Genomic DNA, 17673 nt, shown 5'->3' on the forward strand with positions numbered 1-17673 from the left:
CTCTGGCTCTCCTGAAGAGGAAGAGATAACCAAGACCTTCACTTAATTCCTATTCTACTTAAATTGGTGAGAATATATTTCTTTAAAACTAGAACATGACTAAAATCACGGGACTCTACCTTATAAGCCACACTAATGCTAAACTTTAAGTAGAGGCTTACCCCAAATTTGCTAATTAGCCTTAGGGTCCTAGCAAATCTTGGTGTGCCTCCTTTGCAGAAAATCTCCCTTTTTCTTGGCTCAGTTGAAGACATTTCCTCTAAAAAGCTTTACTGATGCAATTTGAACACTTTGCAATGTTTATTGCTAATTATAAAATATTTATCCACAAAACAGTATGTGATTTCTAAGTCACTCTTTCCAGAACACTAACTCTGAATCATGATTTCTTTGCCAAGTCCATCAAATCCCCTCCCCACCTCGTCACATTTCTGTAACACATATTAATGTATCTCAACTCTTTAAAGTACATTGTCTAATAGTTTTATCTAACCAATGATGGATGAATACTTTTAGAGACAAAATGTGGATCTGTGATTTTTGTACTTTTTCTGTACATACTGTACATTTAATAACACGTGATCACAAATATAGTCAATCATTGATTTTGACAAATTCTCTTTCTTGTAACTCTCTCTTTAAAGAATCTCCTTAGATTCCTGTTAGCAATCTGGAAGATTTAAGAGAAGATTGTTTCTGTGAAGCTGAAGGTAGATTCCATGCAGGAACTTTGTCAATTTATAGAAATCATGTAAACCCTGATTTCCCCCACCCCCTGCTATCCCCAAATATGCCACTGGACAGACCCAGCCTCAAGATTCCAGGTTTTGAGTCTTTTTGATCACTTGCTCTTAAATGAAATCCAGCAAGAGAGAGGCAGAATTTTACTTGCTGTTCTGACATTTTACCATCTACCTCAGATTTAGTTTGCTCTGATACGTGGGAGTCAACAGAAAATGGCACATAAATATCCATCAATCTTTCTAAAACATGTTAAAGTTGATGCGTACAATAGTTGCCAGGTCACACAGTCTATTCACACACCACGTAGATCTGAAATATGCCCTTGAACTTACAGTTTCAAACAGAGAAACACCAGCCTGGAGTCTTACTACTGAGCATTTTTAAGGCTACACATGGTCATTGCTAAAAGAGAGAGATATTTCTGTCACAATATTTATTCATGAGAGGTGTAAAGAATTATATTTTGAGACTAGAAATTTTCCCAACACATATGGTCTTGATAATAAAAATAAACAAAAACTCATCTGTGAAAACTAATCAAAATATCTTTTTAAAATTTTGCTATACTGAAGATGTTGAAAACAACTGCTTACCCTGTTTAAGACAACGTTTAAGACAACACAGGTACGTAGGACGTGAATGGGAGAGCAGTGGGAGCTGCACAGCTAGAATTTCATTGACATAAATTTCCAAACATGTCAGACATGAAACTGACCAGGAAGGGATTGCTTTGCTGGAAAGTCATTCTGAAGTCTAAATTCTTACTCTAAGATCCAGAGCTGAAAGGCAAATTAAATTCCTCGGGCAACAGTTTTAGAGAAGTCATGCAACCAATCTCCTAAAATGTTACTGAGTCTTTCCAGCTAAGCTTTACGCTACTCCAATTAACTGAAAATTGCACATTTGTGAGCATTAAACATGCCACTGTTTAGTCTAAATCCTCAACCCTCCATTTCCATGCAGTGAAGCTTTTATCCACAATGATGAATTTAACTCAACATGGCAGCCTTGTAAGGATTACCATGGGAGCACTCTTTCATTACTTTGGTTAGCTCCTGAGCTCCACATTCTGGAGAAGGTGTGTTTTGTGTCAGGAAGAGTGTTGATTTGGAAACATTCCCATGGGCTCAAACTGGACATAACTTGTTTTTAATGCTTAATGCAAATATTTAGCTGTATTCTCATTAGCAATTCCACAAAGAAGAATAGCGCCTCCTATTCTGATTTCCGCCAATTCTCTCTGCTGAACTTCCAGTCTGACTGTTCACATTGTTCCTGCTCCCACTCCTGCCCTACTGTACTCTGCATTCTCCCCTACTCCTGCAGCAGCCTCCTTGTTTGATCCTCCAAACCTCTTCCTTCTCTTTCTCTTAATCCTTCCTCTAAACCAGTTATTCTGCGAGGGCAGACAATAGCAATTCAGAACCAAGGCTCCCTGTACCCACTGAGCTTGAAGGGTGAGAGACTGGCTTGTTAGAATCAGTAAAAATAGTTGAAGAATGAATAATTAATAACTATCTATTTTGGCTTTGCATTCCTTTGCTTCTTCCTGTATTTTGTGAGTTACTGGCATTCTTTCCATGAGAAGCTCGGGTCCTTAGTTCCTATAACGCAATATTGTCATAAGTTTTTAATGGAAAAAGTTCAAGAGTTATAGAGTTACTATTTTAGGTTTTTTTGTTTGTTTTTAAAATGACTCATGTTTAAACCATTTGTGGACTCTGACCCGGCTATCCTTCCTTCAGAAATCACACCTGCTTGAACAAGTCTGTCTAAATCATCTTTTAAATTATATAGTCATTGATTATTGTTAAAGATTCTGAGACGATGACAAAACTTTTCAGCCATAAAGGTTCAAGCAAACTCTTCCAGGTCCCTTTTTACTCCCCGTAGTATCCCAGTGGGATTTATGTCAGCCCTCAGTAAATGGCACATAAAAGAAAGGGAAGAGATTGGGCAAAACATAGAATTATTTATATTCAAAACACTACAAATGATAAACATCAGCACATAAGCAGTTCCTTAAATAAAATGTAAAATCAGAAACAATTTCCTTTTTTTATTTTGCAAAAGAGGGGATTTATATCCTCAATGATTTTTAGAAAACTACACAAAAGTTTACTTATTTAAATTTTCAAAAATTCTGAGGTTTTTCACGCAAGTTTCTCTAAGGTGTTCTAGAGATATTCCTGACAAGAGAATTTGAGAGTGGAAAGGCTAATGCAGAAAAATAACAAAATAACAAAATGGGGACAATTTAAGTCCCATCCTGGACCACCACAATCAGGAAGGTGAAGAGTAACGTCAAAAGGGTCTCATGGAAAGGCGTGTGCCATCAGGCCCTTCTCCGCTCTGCATGGGCTCCCATTCTAAAGGAACACAAATGTCTCCAGGAACATGCACCCAAAAATGGATGTCAAAGAGACGGGTAAAATCAGCTGCATTTGATTTAGCACTAAGCGAGCACAGGAAGTATGGGTCATAAAAATTCCCAGTTGAGGCATTCAGTTATGGAGTGAGTCAATCAAAAGTTAGAGAGAAGGTAGGAGGACATTCTCCAGGAAGCTGAGAAAGTAAAGGTTCGGGCAGCAAAGCTGAAGGAACAAGAGTGTGGTCGGAATTGCCTCGAAACATCAAAGCTTGTCTTTCTCAGTTGCAAAACTTGTAGGCAGTAGTTTTCCATTCCCCATGGCATTGACCTTTGCCTAAGCAATCACTGTGTTCTTATTCAAGTGAAGGTGAGCAGAAACACCCCGTACTAATTCCTCCTTTGGCAGAAACAGAACAGTCTCCTACATGTTCTCCTTGTGCACAGAAAGAATGAGTGAGTAATTCTTTGGGCTCAACACTTTTTCTGAAGACAGTGAAATAATTAAGAGTTAAAATCAATAAAATGGAATTTGGTACTGAAAAATTTATGCTTTTAATCAGGTAAATGTCAAAGCATATATTGCAAATAAGGGTCAGGACAAGGTAACAAAGGCAGCAGCACGATGCACTGATAATCACCGTTGATATTAATGAGGGCTGGCTACACCCCAGGACCAATTTCAGCTCTTAACCAGTGTCATCTCATTTAATTCTCACAATAACTCTGTTGAGGTAGGGTCTACCATTATTCCATTTTATAGATAATCACGATGCTGAACATTCAGAGCATTCTCTCACAAAGAATGTGGTTAAAACTTACCACTGAGCAAAACATGGAAATGTTTGCTGGTTTTGTTGTTGTATTTTTTGTTTTGGTTTTATTGTTTAGCAAACACTAACGTAAGATTGACTTTGTTGTAGGTACCAATCTAATGATTTTATAAAAATTAATTCCTTTAATCCTCATGACAAATCAGTGAGCTAGATATATTTAGTATTCCCATTTTGCAGTTGTGGAAATTAAGCCTCAGAGAGATCAAGCAATCTACTCAAAGACACATAGCTAGTAACTCGTAGAGGTGGGCTCTAAACTCAGACAGTCTGTCTTGAATGCTCAGAGGAGAAAATGTTCTATACATGCAGTTTATACTCAAGAATTTCTTAAATATTTAGTCAATTCATCCAATTTAGTGGGGCAGGGAGCAGTGTGTATGGAGGGTGTAGCTAGTGTGAGGAGAGGCTGGGGAGAGAGAGACAGGCAGTTATTGTGTCTCTCTTTTCTGCTTTTCAGACCTTGCCTATGACTCTATCACGTATCATGATTGTTGGCGTAAGTATTCACATTTCCTCTTATGCATGTTACCACCTGGTAAATCCGATGATAGTAAACTTATCACTGGGGAGTAGAAGATATCTAACAGGCAAATGAATAGGCAAAGTCAATTTCAGTGCTAATAACTAACACTTAAAGCTCTGATTTTATTTTACCTAATAACTTAAATATTTCTTCATATTTTCCAACAAAATAAATTAAAATACATCACATTTCAACTCAACTATCTAAGCACATATTTTGGTCTAAGCATTTCTGTTTAAGTCTTTCTATCTGAGCATTAAGTACACAACTCTCTAAAAAAAATCCCTTAAGTTTCAAATAAGTTTAGCCTAAAAACATCAACTTCTTCATAAAGAGGAACTGATGCTACTATATCGCCGACACTAACCCCAATTCCCATGCAAGAAGAGGAAATTAACTTTAGTGATAGAGTTTGAGCACCTGGAAAGCCTTTGGTTGGGAAACCTGGTCTCATTAATAAAACAACCTGAAAATGTCCCAACTAGGGAGGGAATGGAGATTGGTGCTTTGAAAAGGAAAAGAAGGTAGAAAACCTCAGGGGAGGAAGTTGCTTCAGATTTGGAACAGATGAAGTATTGGGGATTCCTAAGACAGCAGAGAGTGTACTCCACTTGCACACAGCTCTTTTGGGTAATAAGACCTGAAATAGGCAGTTATATGTAGAGAGGCCTGATGTTGAGTGTCGTATATAGACCAGGAGCTCCATAAACCCTCCGTTAAAGCTTAGCACTGAACAAAAAGAGCCATAAGTCTTTGAATGGGCCTGTAGACATGGCCATGGATCAGAGGGAAGGAAAGTCACAGCCGACTAGAAGTTAGTGGCCCCAACTTTTGGCGAGTAAAGTTCCTGGGGTACTTCTGCAAATCACAGGAAGGAGAGAGGACCACCCTTCCTCCCAAATGACTGAAACTGAACTTTCTGCTACCAGTAACACATGGAGCCTAAGTCAGATTTGATTTTATTAAACAAAAACAAAAAAGTGACTTTTTTCCCTTGAATATCATAGAGCAAGATATGGAGTTATACTGTACATTCTCTTTCGTATCTTTGTTTTTTTGCATAATTTATGCAAAAAATGTATTGCATAAATTTTTATCTCCAGTTTCACTTGGCTTAAGAATTAAAATAATAGTAATAATAATAAACCAATTTCTAATGTTCTTCACCCTGGAATCAAATTGTGAAGAGAGATCCAAGTTAAAATAAATTACTTAAAAGACTAACGTGGCAGAATCTGATGGCTGCTCATCAAAATCCATGTTCTCCTCTCCTTCCTAGGTGTACAGCTAGACTACCCTTTTCAGCATTCCTTGTAATTAATGTGGTCTCATGACTGAGTTCTAACCAATACACCACCTCCAGCTATGGCCAATTAGAAACTTTTCAAGCCCATACCTCAACAATCTCTTCTCTTGGCCAATTGGGATAGAGATGACCCCAAAATGACCTTAGATCTTACATGTTGAGCACAGCAGAGGCTCCAACAGTTTTTATCACAGAATGGCATGAAATAAAAATAAATGGGCAGAGTCTGCCCACCAGCAAGTCCTACAATGGACTGTTATTTGAATGAGAATGAAATAAACTTCTATTGTGGTAAGTCCTGAAATTCTGGGATCTATTTGTTACAAAAGCTAGCATTATCTAACTAAAAAACTTAAAGTGGCTGAAACATCCACCACAAAACCTAATTCTCCCTCACTTACAATCAATCACCACTTAATTCTGTCCTTTATGGAAGAACATCTTTCCAATAGATGTAAGAAAATAGCAGTCTGAATATAAAATCCAGTGTAAGGCTCAAATTTAGGCTACGCATAAATATATTTTATTTGCCACACAGAGCAACCCATTTTATTCAAATCAGTTGAAAACATTTACAAATGAGATGATTGCACACCAAAAATCTGGAATTTTCATTGGCTGAAAAACCAGTGATCTTGGGTTTTATTCTCCTTTTTATGTGAGTCAGGCACCCTCCGGACCCACATGACTGGTTTTGGCCATCTTCCCTCTTCCACATTACTAACTTGGCCTTCGACTACCATTGACTTTGCCAGCTGGGTTATCATAAATAGCTGGGGATTAAAACTATATGCAATACTAGCTAGCCTAAAATTATAATAAGGAAAAATTACTTTAACATGTAAATTTCTATTTATGTGGTATGTCCTTGGCTTGCTTCTTTTGATGGAAATTACAGAAACAGCCAAATAAAACCAATTATTAGATTTCCTGGTCTGATATTGTTGATGAGTTTTCCCCCTACTATGTCTTTCAATATTGCCGATACAATATTCAACATAGAATCTCATTTTGGAGTTAACTCAATAGAAATAAATGGTAGCATCCCGTAGAATACCCCCAATACAATAATTATTTATTTGATCATTTTCCTTGCTCTGTCTTTGGCTGTTAAAAAGATAAAATCCGTATTTATGTTTCAACTATATTGCAGGGGAAGTTAGAACTCACACTTGCATATTCTATTTTTTTGATATTTCTGTTTTATTTAAATATATATTTTCAATTATGGCTTTTAAGTGCTTTTTAAAAATTCAACTATTTCATACATTTGTTTCTTATAAATAATCTCAAATCCTTTGTGAAATTAAATAGAGTATAAATAAATAAATATGTTAAATTAAACAGTTAATATTTAATAACAATATAAAATTGTATCAAGAGAACAGTAAAAGTTTAATATTCATAAAGTACCAGGCTATATCCAATTGAGATGCAAATTTTTATTTGATTTTGTTTCTTCCCCTTTGAAAACAAGATAAAATTATAAATAAATCTCTTAGTATCTTTTTTGGATGCTTTGCTATAGAAAGACACATTTAACTGTTGCTTTGCTCATTTTTAAAAATCAAATTTATAAAATGTATAAATCCAGGTGTATGGCATTTAAACATTCTTTCATTTACTCCATTCTCATTCACTGAACAAGGCATTTACTAAGTACCTCCTAACCAAGCCCCAGAACTTGGGGAACTCAACTAATGGAGTAGAATAAAGTTTAAAAAAGAGATCCATGGAATATGTGCAAGGAGAAGTTGGCTTCTGCCTGAGAAGTCAAGAAAGGCTTGTCCTTTAGAGGAGATGAGTGCCAGGTGTTGAAAGTAAATAGTGGATGAAGCAGAAGGAAAGACTCACTTTGCAAATGGATAGAGGCCTGAACCTAGAGAAATTCTTGGTGAATTTCAAGTCCCCAAATGAGCAACATCATTGGGTGTTAACTGGCAGTAGAGGGTAGGCGCAGAGTGTCAGGAGACCTATGGGCAGCCACTGAGGCTTTTAGGCAAGACTTATGTAACTGAATCTACAGTTCATGGAACTGCATCTGGAAAAACCACTCAGAGCCATATATGAATCTGATTACTTCCCTTATGATTCATTGATTTAGTTTGAGACTGCACATTTCAGAAATGATTTAGTGTAGCTTGAAAAAAAAAAAGGTAGCTATAATAAGGAAGAAGCTGCTAAAATAAGAACTCCAAAGATGTGATAAAGAGAATTTAAGGGCAGAGAAATAACATGGGGCAAGAGGGAAGGTTCACACAATTTATGCCCTAACATAACATACTCACTTGTTAGAGGTAAGGCACAAAGTTGGGTGTAGTCTTTCTGATCGTCAAAATAACCATTGATAAAAAGAAAAATGCATCCATGGAATAAAATCAATCCCAGTGCTCAGTGGAAGCAGCAACATAACTGGTGCAGAAAGGCGCACTACCTGATAGAATAATAAATGTCCTCAGTAATAACCTGACAGTAAACACAGTAGTAAGCTTCACAGGGCAGTTTCTTATAAAATCCTCCTATATTAAGTCATGAACATCAGACTACCCCCTCCTGCCTGCCATTCAATCAAAGCAGCTCTAGGGCACCTTGGTGAGGTCTAGGAATGTGGTTCTCTGCTGATCTCACTTAACTCAGGAAGGATTTTAAGTTTTGTATCTGAAAAAAGGGACTATATTTTAGATAGTCTTCTGCAATATGCTTCTTTTCACCTAAGCTTTTTAAAGCTAAGTATTGAACTCAAACACTGACACGTGATCAGCCCAGGAATGGAGTGAAGCACAGAGCTCTGTGGTAGAAATGGCCAGCTGGGTTAGAGGTAGAACAGAAATCTTTTGGAAATGTGAAACCTGAAATGATATTTCTTAAATTGAAGGGCTGCCCACATTTATCCATCCACTCATTCATTGATTAACTGAAGGACTGATTGAACAACTGATTGATTGAACAAATAGTTATTGACAATCTGCTACTTAGAAAGCACAGTGGACTAGATCAGGGCTCTACCCTCAAGAAGCTTATAAGTTAATGGAGGATAAAGAAAGACAATTAAATGGCAAGCAGATAGCTCTGTGAAAGGCTTAAGAAGACATTCACCACAGAAAGAAATGTGCTGAGAAAGTACTGATCTAACAGGAACGTGGCAAGATTCCCTTCAGAAAGCAATTCTGTGTTTGATTAATTAACTTCCTACTATTGCCTATAAAATAAGTAGGCAGCTAACATGAGGTGCCTTGTTCTGTAAAATGATGAACTATAATCTCATAAACTGGGGAACAGTTACTGTAAGGGATAACTCAATTTTAAAATAAGCTGTTAATAGATTTATTGAACACTTAATATGTGCTGGGCTCTCTGCTACCACTTCATGAGAATTATCTCGCTTCACAACTTTACATCACCTCTAAAAAACCCTAGGGGGCTTAGTAATGTCACCTTCTTTCTACTGACAGGAGGAAGAGAAGTAGAGTAACTTTTCCCAGGTCACACAGCTGGCAGCAGAGCTGAGGTCTAGCCCAGTGCCTCACTCTCCAGGGCTGTCTTACTTTCTGGCGAGGATTAGGCAGTAGGACCTTTAAAACCTTTAAAGGCAGTAGGCCTTTAAAACCCCTCCTGATGGGCACCAGCAGCTCCTCTTTCTACTCCCTGTAATGAAGAGCTATGCCTCTCAGTCATCTTAAAGTAATTTAAATTTTTAAGAACAATAAAAATGTGATTTCTGTTAGATTCTTGTAGTAACAGTAAAGGGGGAGTTCTGGGTGAACCTCAATGGCTGGAGGTTTATATAGTAGATGGATGTGGCCCAGGATCAGAGCAGGGAAAAGCTGAGACTGTCTTACATTGTTCCCAACCAATTTTACAACAAGTAAATAGGGATTGTAATGATGATCTGTATTTTAATATGAGAACCTCTAAAATCTGTATATTTCTTTGATAGAATGTTGGTGTGAGAAATCTAAGCCTATTAAGTAAGAAACTGAAATACATGTTTGAAGAAATGCATGGTAATAGGTATTTATAAAAAAAAAAAAAAAAAGTCTACCTCCCCATGTCCAACCAAATAGCTAAGCAAAGACCAGATACATGCAAGGGTAGCTGGGGTGGCAGAAATTGGCGTAACTAGCTGTTTAGCTTAAACTTATTTGTTGTCTATAGAAAATGAGGAAACAGGACTTAGATTTGCTAAGAAAGGGGAAAACAAACCTCCTGGGTGCCATTAGAATCCAGGCTTGTGTGATGTAATGAACTCAACTCAAATTTTAGGTTCCCGCCCCTGAATGTGTCCTCACTAGTAAATCCAACAACTAATTAGTGGCTCCTAGAGCAATTCATTCTATGTTGGCTTTGATGGGGCAAAGAAAAAATAATATGCCTGGTGGGGCTCCAAAGTGTCACTTTGAATATTGCCTCAATGTGTTAGAGATTAGCTTCTTAACCATTACTAAGTGGGCAGGATCTGATAATGGATCATAGTCCAGAGAGTGCTGACTGTATCTAGGTTAGGAGCAACCTGCTGATGTGACGAGAGCTCAGATGCCCTCCTCTTCTGAGCTCACAGAGGAGCTTGGCAGCAGCACCCGCCAAGAGATTTTGAAAACTTCTGCTAGTTTTCTGTGATATTCAACCTTTCCAGATCAAGCATGGGAAAAAGAGCCATGGAATAACCACACAAAGGGTTACAATAACGGGCTAAATAATCATCCAGTCCAGACAATCTAACTAAAGATGGTGGTATACAGAGGACTCATTTTAATATAACAAACACGTACAACAAAAATATTTCCCAGATTTATATCACATGCAATCATTCAGTACCACCTAGCTCTGTTCATAAATAATCACTGACAGATTTTCCATTTATATTAATATATATGTGGCATTAAGAGAATGGCCCAGAGGAAAGGAACTTCCCCATTCCTCATTGGCTCCAGGTGGAACTCTAATATATCCTATGGCTACAGTCTGTCAGGCTGATTAACTCTGCCATGTGGTCTGAGGAATACAATAAAGTTAAAAGATAATTAAAATTAATTTATTGCCACAGCTAGCATCTGTGTATTGGCATATATACGCAGCAAAAAATCCTGACTTAGAAGTGAAATTCAGCTTTAAAAACAGGCAGGTTAGAGTCAAAACATCTACACGCAAGTCTTTGGTGGGCTACATACCAGCTATTGGCTGTGAGTGGGGCTCTTTGTGTCTTTGACTCTCACTTTCTTCTTCAGATCAAGGAGGGGAGTGATACCTACTTCATAGGATTATTGTGAAATAGAAATGACACGATGTGGGTGGGAGCATTTAGGAAGCTGTACATTGTTATGTGACTCTAAGATGTGATTAATTGCTGTCACTTTACAGTAGAATTGTCATGACAAGCCTCAGGAATGAAGTGATGCTTCTAGAGCACATAGAAGTGTGGGGTTGGGAAAGGTAGGGCAGGAAGATCATACTCATTTGACTCATCAGTTGAACAGACACGTATGGTGTGCCGCGGTGTGTTTCCATGTCTCCATCCCCAGCACTGGGCTAGGAATCAGGCTGCAGAGGTATCCCAGCACCAGGAGCATGAGGCCTGTGAGGCCAGCCTCATCCATGAGATGCTGGTCGGGGACAATGTCCTGGTCAGAAAGTAAGGGTCTATGCTGGAAGTACTAGGGGCATCACAGGATAGTGCAGTGCATCTCAGACATTACCACCATCACAATCACCTACAGGACTTAAAAACTATGAATTTAATGTGCTGAGTCCCTGGAGAAAGAGTCCAATTGGCACATGTCCACTCCTCACCTAGTAGCTGACAGTGTTTGTTCTTTGAATGACAGGCCCTGGAAGACTGCACATAATGGGAGAGAGGCAATTGTAAAGAATATCTGGATATGATTGCCAAAGGTGTGTCAGTGGATGCTTAGGCAGCAAAACAAAACAGAACCAAACCCAAGAAAACAGGCCACGTCCTTTTTCATGGTAGGAACAGGTCAATTTGCAGAGGGCCTGGAATTCCAGGAGGGAGCAGTCTGCTCTTGCAGATTCTTAATTTAGAAAGTAAAATGGCAGTTTATAGCTTCCTTAGAGGAGAAAAAGAAGTTAAACCAGCATTTTGGAAGCCCCTGTCCTGGGTGCCTCCTATGCCCTGAGTTCCTCACCCTGGGTTTCCAGGTGTCAGTGGATCCTTGGGGCTGTGGTTCAGGATCTTCTGGTTTCCAAAATTCACTCATCTGTCCTACATCTTTAAGCATGATGTACGATTCATTTGAAGGATTCCTTCATCTGGACTTTTAAAAAAATTTTTCACTTCTTTTTAATTTTTCTTTTACCTTGATCCTAGGACTTTACATCTGGATGTTTTTAACTGTTTCGTTTACTGTGAAATATATCAAACATACAGGGCATTACAGGGAATAACATCACACTTGAGTGCCTACCACCCAATTACCCACATTTCCATTTGAAATAAAACCATTGAATATTATAGAGCTTTTGGCCCTGGTCAGGTTTTGTGGGTAGCTGTACACTGAGAGATGGGATGGCCAGGGATGGCGGTAAAGAGGTGGGGCAGACATCTGGAGTACTGCAGATATTCAGATCATCAGTGATGGAGTGAACAGATGGGGCTGAGCACTTATACCTGCCAAATGCTAAACATAGGCAACATATGGATTCCATAATTTGGAAGGCATTCATTTTAAAAGGATTTTTTTTCTTAAGATACCTAGTCCTAATTCAAATTGCCCTAACATGAACAAATATCTTTAAGTAATTATAAACATTCACTTCAAATATTTGTTTTATCCCATGTAGGCCTTTAAGCGGATAAGTAATCACGGAAGGGAGTGATAAGAGTGCCTAGGGCAGCTTAGCTCAGTGGTGGCTCAGGCCAGGTGCCCACGTGTGCACTGGGAGGGGTAACACTTAGTAATTTCTTTAGAAGTATAAGTTGTGACTAGGCACAGTAAATTTAATGGGATGAGATTTTAATCTTCAAAGTATTAGCAAATGATAACTCTGAAATGTTAAGGCTTGTATCTCCTCTCTATTTCATAGCTATCACTTTAATTATACAATAATATTATTCAACTATTGGGTTCTAGAGGAGTGAACTCTGAATAAAAGCAAGCCAAGACACTAGCTTGTTAATTTTCATGTTAAGACAATGCTTCCTTTAGAAACTCTTTTTCGTTTCATGTGAAATAGGAATTTCCAGCAACTGTGTTTTCTTTCTCTGCTATTTTTTCCTTCTGTTTCCACTCTAAGAGATCCTTAACTTTTGCCGTTTGCATGATATACCTTGAAAGAGCCAGCCTCATTAAATTAATGCCGGATATAATACTGACATCTTCAAGGCATACAATCCTTTTTCATAAAATAATTTTCCCTAATGTATAAAGGATGCTCCTATAAATGCCAAAATAATTTTATTTTTAATTTCGCCATTTTAGCAATTCTTTTTAATAAAATCTGTACAAGGCATTGAACCAGACACTATGGGAGCCATAAAGATAAACAGATATACTTCCTCCAGGAACTCGCAGTCTTGAAAAAGAGATAGGCCACTTCAGATCATTCTCTTGTGGGGCATAGCGTGACAAACGCCTGAAAAGAGGTGCAGAGAAGTGCTGCGAACGCACCAAGGCAGGAGAGATTACTTCTGCGTTGAATAGGGAGAACTTCCTGGAAGAAACAGTCTTGATAAAGAATGGGGAAGGTCTGTCAAACTCAATGGCAGGGACAGGTATTCAGGGTAGCAAGGAACTAAAAGCAAAGTCACTAGGGCAGGGATGCAGCGCACAGTTGGGGGCCACAGATGGAGATGCAGATGAGGCAGGAAAGGGGGTCAGGTCCCCATTGTCAGCATGATAAATGCCGTGGTCAGGAGGTTAGACTTTATTCTGGGACAATGGACAAGGAGTGTCTCACTCTAGGCTTTGGAACTAAGTAAATGACATGATCAGAGTAAAATTCCATTCAATTCAGCAAAATGTATTGAGTAGCAACGATGCACCCAGCCCTGTACTTGATGTAGTGCATTCAGAAGCCATCTTAGTGCTGCCTTCAATGTCCCTAGAGTCTGGTGGGGGACGGATATATGAACAGATAATGTCAGCAAAAATAGTAGATTGAGCTCTGTTAAATAAGCAGGAGGCCATTGGCCTGAGGTTCTCTTCCTATTTTCAGTTCCTACTTAACAAACTGAAACCTAACTTAGGGAGTGTATTTTTTATAACAAATAGTTGGGTTTCGGTCAATCACAAACAGCTGAGCTTTAGCCAATTCCAGGCACCCAGCTGATCCAACTACACCCAAATAATGCAAACACCTAACAGTAGCCAACAGATAATATCTTTACTTTGCTTCTGTGTTTGGCCTGTAAAACTTGCTACTCCTGCTGCTGGATGGAGCCCTCTCACCTCTTCTGGTTCTGATTTCTACCCAATTCAGGAATCATTCTTTGCTCAAATGAACTCTGTTAAATTTAGTTTGTCTAAAATGTTTATTTTAACAGCTCATATAGATATATCTAAAGGAGGCCACGGGAACCCACAGAAAGTAATATGGGGGCTAAGGGAGAAGTTGGTACCTAACATGAGTCTTACAAGGACTTAAAGAGTTATTTGAATGAAGAGAAGAAAACAGGATATTCCAGTTTAAGAGAATACGGTGATCAAAATCACAGAATATCAAATAATACAGGATGTATAAAAAAGACAGCAGCTCCATTTTACTAGTGGCTCAGAATGAGGCAGAGAGAGGGGAGTGAGGGAGAAGAGGAGACGAGGGGCAGGGACTGTGCTTTGGAAACTTCACTCAGGATGGACGCAGGGAAACCAGGAGACTATTACAGAAGTGAAGTCCCACAGGCGTTACATTAAGAAGGCACATCCCAAATAGAAATTCCAAACTTTCCCTGGGAGTCTCACTTAAAGGGGGTCAAGTATATATTTTGCCAGGCAACTCTTATTAATACTTCAAGCTATTTCCTAATCTTCAGCATCCTCAGAACTCCCATTCCTATTCCAGAAGAACCGTTACCCCATCTTCAGTGTTTCATTCCCACCACCTGGTTTTTTAATCCCCTTTCTCTTCTCTGCCATTCCAGCAGACCACACTTGCCCTGTGAGTGTTATACTTTTGCTCTCTGTTTGGTTTTCGGCACCTACTCCAAATCTTTACACACAGATTTTTATCTTCTCTTCTCTGCCAATAGGGCTTGACGATGTCAGAGCAAGTGAGCTACTTTGTAACAAGGATGCGGGTTGTGGGAGGCTCTGAATTCATGTATGTTAACAATTTGGGGCCAGTTACAATCATTAAAATATAATACAACCAGAAAGAGCTAGAGAAGTGGCAGTATAATGGACTAGAAGACATGGAAGTGAGATAACTTGTAGAAACATAGTCAGGGCCAAACAAGTAACCAAAGTAGGACAGAGGCAGGGAGAGGTAGGACTTTAAAACTGCTTTGTCGTTTGAATCTAGAATAAGTAACAGTAGTGTGATATTATTCACCATGTCTGGGGGATACAAACAGAGAAACATAAGAGATAATAACAGAAGATGATAAACTTGGCTTTATATATGCTTAGCCTGAGGTGTCAACAAGATATTCAGGTCATATTTAAGAACCAGAGCACTTCAATTTAATGCCATATCAGCTGTCTCTAAACCTGTGTGTTACAAATCACCATTCATAATCAAAATCAAACTCTTTTAGAAAATGACCTACAATAGCCTGTTCTTGGAGATTGTTTGTACATCGATAATGCTTGCAGGAAATAAACCCATTTAACTTTGTTTCCAGCATTCTTCCTACCCACTCCCTCCCTTCTTTTTTTCTCAGCATCCTAGGGAATGCTTTTTTTTTCAATGCTCTAAGAAATGCTCATTAAAACACTGCAGGTCTCTAATCAGGGGAGGTTTAAGACAGAAGGAACATGGTGTGGGAGAAGGCAGTTGGTTTGCATGGGAGTGAGAGTGGAAGCTTTATGAACTGCTGAATCACCAAGAGTGAACAGCAAGAGAAAAGGGGATTGGAGACAGAACATTTATAAACACCATTTGATATCTCAAATGACACATGGAGAATATATTTGGAAGGACAGCAAGGTGTAATAGCAAAATCATGTGTTTCAGAGTGATCTAATCTTTTTAAGATTCCATTTTCTTTCTGAAAATTGATGTCTACCTTGTTGAGTGGTACTGAGATTTAAAATAGGTATGTGAAACATCTTCCACATAGAAAACACATAATCCACTCCCAGTAAATACTATTGTTAATACCGTTTTCATTTAAGTTTTTCTTGATAAATTGAAGCAAAACCTTGATGAATACACTGTGGCATTAAAACTTGAATGTTGGACAATTACATACGAGAAATCTCAGTCATTTGTATCAATACCCTAATATAGGGAAGCATCTTAGTTCAGACAAGCCTCAAACAGTAATAGCATGGTACAGGAATAGCAGCCATAGTAACTAGGCAATGAAAGAAGACACCACAGGAATTTCCCTATGGTACCAGGAACTACATTTTTTTCATCTATTTTTCATGAAGAGATGCTGGAAGCTAATATCTGAGCCTCAGTGAATACATTTGCTCTCCATATAAAATCCTAAGCTAAAAACCCCTTCCATGTGAATGACTGTGGGTATCAAATTGTCATGACGGGACATCCTCTGACAATACTCATTATCTGGCACCCTCAGGGTGAGACCAGGGGAAAGGCATCCACAACAAAATACTGGCTAATGAGATATATTTCTGTCTAATATATCACAGCGATACAAATGCAAGCCTTAGTCATTTTCAATATTGGAGAATTGAGCATACAAGCCCCCAAAAGATTCTGAATTTAGAGTTAAAATTTCTGTTAACTGCCACAGCAGATTAGATTTTCTGTTCTCCAGCAAAAAATGGGGGCAATTACCAAGATTTTACCCAAGTCAATTCATTACAAACCCCAAAGGAATGGTCACCAGAATTTGTTATCTTTTGGAAGGTGACCTCATAGGTCTCAGGTCTGTCTGAGGAGCCTGGTGTAGTTAAGACTTGGCGTTAACATGACTGGTCAGTGTTCTTAATAAAGAAGACATTCCATAGCAGCCAAGATGTGGGTGAAAAACATGACCGGATGGCAATCAAGTCATTGCAGAGGTGTCTGAGGCATTCGGGTTATTCAGATCCTTGGGAAGGAACAGTGGCAGGGTGACAGATTTATGGTCATGGACACACAGGGCATTGTGGCAGGAGATGCTCACATGTTATTCTCTGAGCAAACATAGGCTAGTGTGTAAATGAAATTTGCCATAGAAATTCATGGGTTTTCTCTCAGGTGAGTACTTGCAGGAGAAAATGGACAACTATGTACTCTGACTGGTTTACATGATCACTTGCCTAAAATCACAAGACTGGGGCAGACTGAATATGTATGTATGTATATATATATATATATATATATATATATATATATATATATATATTCAATCTGTTCCAGTGAGTATATATATAAAATATCTTAAAAATATATATTATATATGTATGTATAAAAAACAATGTTACTTAAATGGGTCCCGAGGACTGGCAGCGTCAGCATTGCCTGAATCTAGAATTACCCAAAAGCGCAAATTCCCAGGCCCCACCCTAGGCATGGAGGAAACAGAATCTCTGAGTAATTTGTTTTAAGAAGTTTTCAGGTCATTCTTACATACAGTAAAGTTTCAGAAGCACTGCTCTAGACCTTTATCTGATGGGTCAATAATTGACACATCTCTCCACTTCAGCCTACTCCCCAAACTAGCCTGGCTTCTTCATCTTTCTGCCCTGAGTTTCCGGTTCTCTTCCCCTGATAGCACCTGACTAGGCCATCTGACCACATATAAGAGCTCAGTTTGGAATTTTTA

The 17673-nt window shown here is 38.5% G+C and overlaps 1 protein-coding gene across 1 annotated transcript in view; it reads right to left on the bottom strand.

Annotated features, from left to right (window-relative positions):
* Positions 1–17673, bottom strand: part of CCDC192 (coiled-coil domain containing 192) — a 200929-nt gene that overhangs the window by 121806 nt on the left and 61450 nt on the right. The gene's annotated exons all lie outside the window — the stretch shown is intronic.

This window comes from Saimiri boliviensis, chromosome 1, assembly GCF_048565385.1.
Source record: "Saimiri boliviensis isolate mSaiBol1 chromosome 1, mSaiBol1.pri, whole genome shotgun sequence".
In the NCBI taxonomy this organism is placed as follows: Eukaryota; Metazoa; Chordata; class Mammalia; order Primates; family Cebidae; genus Saimiri; species Saimiri boliviensis.